Here is a 1316-nt window from a genome sequence, read left to right as displayed (position 1 = left end):
TTTATTGAAACTGGTTTGTCATTTGATGCAGATATGGCAGGAGTTTGAAATCTCTGCCAATCTGCCTTTTCTATCAGGAATTTTGGATGAGGTTTGACTTGATACCAATTAGGAAGGGTCATGGTTGTTAGGAGTGGGAAATGATAGATGCTGAGGCAAGGATAATATCAGGATGAGTAAAGGTTTTATGGATAGAAAATGCGTGGGTAAACCATCATTTAGAACAATAAGGGTATGGGAAAGGATAACGTCTTCAATAATTTTACCTCTTTTATTAACACAATTGGAGCCCCACAATGGGTTCCACGCATTAAAATCTCCTAGGATTATGATGGGAGTGGAGAATGTATTACACAAATCAATTATATCTTTATTGTTAAATTTTTGGTTGGGTGGGATAACTAATGTTTTTTTTTCTCAACATCGATTTCAATTGCTAAACAGGAAATATTTGGTGTAACAGGGACTAGTTTATGATTTATGGATTTTTTTATAAAAAAAAAGCGATTCCCTATTTGCAGGCGCCAATAGAGGGTTTATTATGAAAAACACTATGATATTTATTGGGTGAGTATGCTGTTTTGTTGAATGGAATATGCGTTTCTTGTAACGCAATAATTTCAGGGTTAAATTCATTTATTGGAATATTAAAATCTACGTGATTATTCAAAAGTCCGTTTATTATATTCCATTGACGTATTTGTATCATTGTGGGGTTGTATCAGAGGGGTGGGGTAGAATGGAAGAAAGAGGGATACCAGTGGAAAGGTGAGAAATTAGGGAAGAAATTAAGGTGTTTGTGTTTTGTGAGTCAATAAAGTTTTCGGTGTTATAATTATATTCCTGTATGTTATTGTTTGCAGAGTTATTGTAATTGTTGTTTGCGTTGTTGTTGTCAAAAGAGTTATTAATGCCTTTTGTTGGAGTGGGGGCTGGTAGGGTTTGCATTGTATTTGTTGTATTTTATTTATTTTGTTTTGGTGCGTCGTTTGTCACTTGGATTTCTGTGTTGTTGTTGTTAACTAATGCTTGGTTTGCTTTTGAATTATTTGTGTTTGTGTTGATATTGTTACGTTGTGAATTGGGTATATTTTTTATAATATGAGAAAAAGGGATCGAAAACTCATTGAGAGCTGGGGGCACCTGTGCTTTGTATGTTGTTAATACTTCACGCATAGTACATTTTTTGTCTGTTTTAATGACAATTATTTGTTTCACAGTCATCGACTAACTCTCTTGCAGATTAGACGTTTGTTTTTGCGCGTACGGAGTTTTTTCATTTCGTTCTTTCTCAGCTCCGCTTTTCTCTTTTTTTT

Source organism: Bactrocera latifrons, unplaced genomic scaffold, assembly GCF_001853355.1.
Source record: "Bactrocera latifrons isolate USDA-ARS-PBARC rearing strain unplaced genomic scaffold, ASM185335v1 scaffold_1142, whole genome shotgun sequence".
In the NCBI taxonomy this organism is placed as follows: Eukaryota; Metazoa; Arthropoda; class Insecta; order Diptera; family Tephritidae; genus Bactrocera; species Bactrocera latifrons.
The sequence above is the reverse complement of the archived record's forward strand: the minus strand, read 5'-3'. Positions refer to the sequence as shown.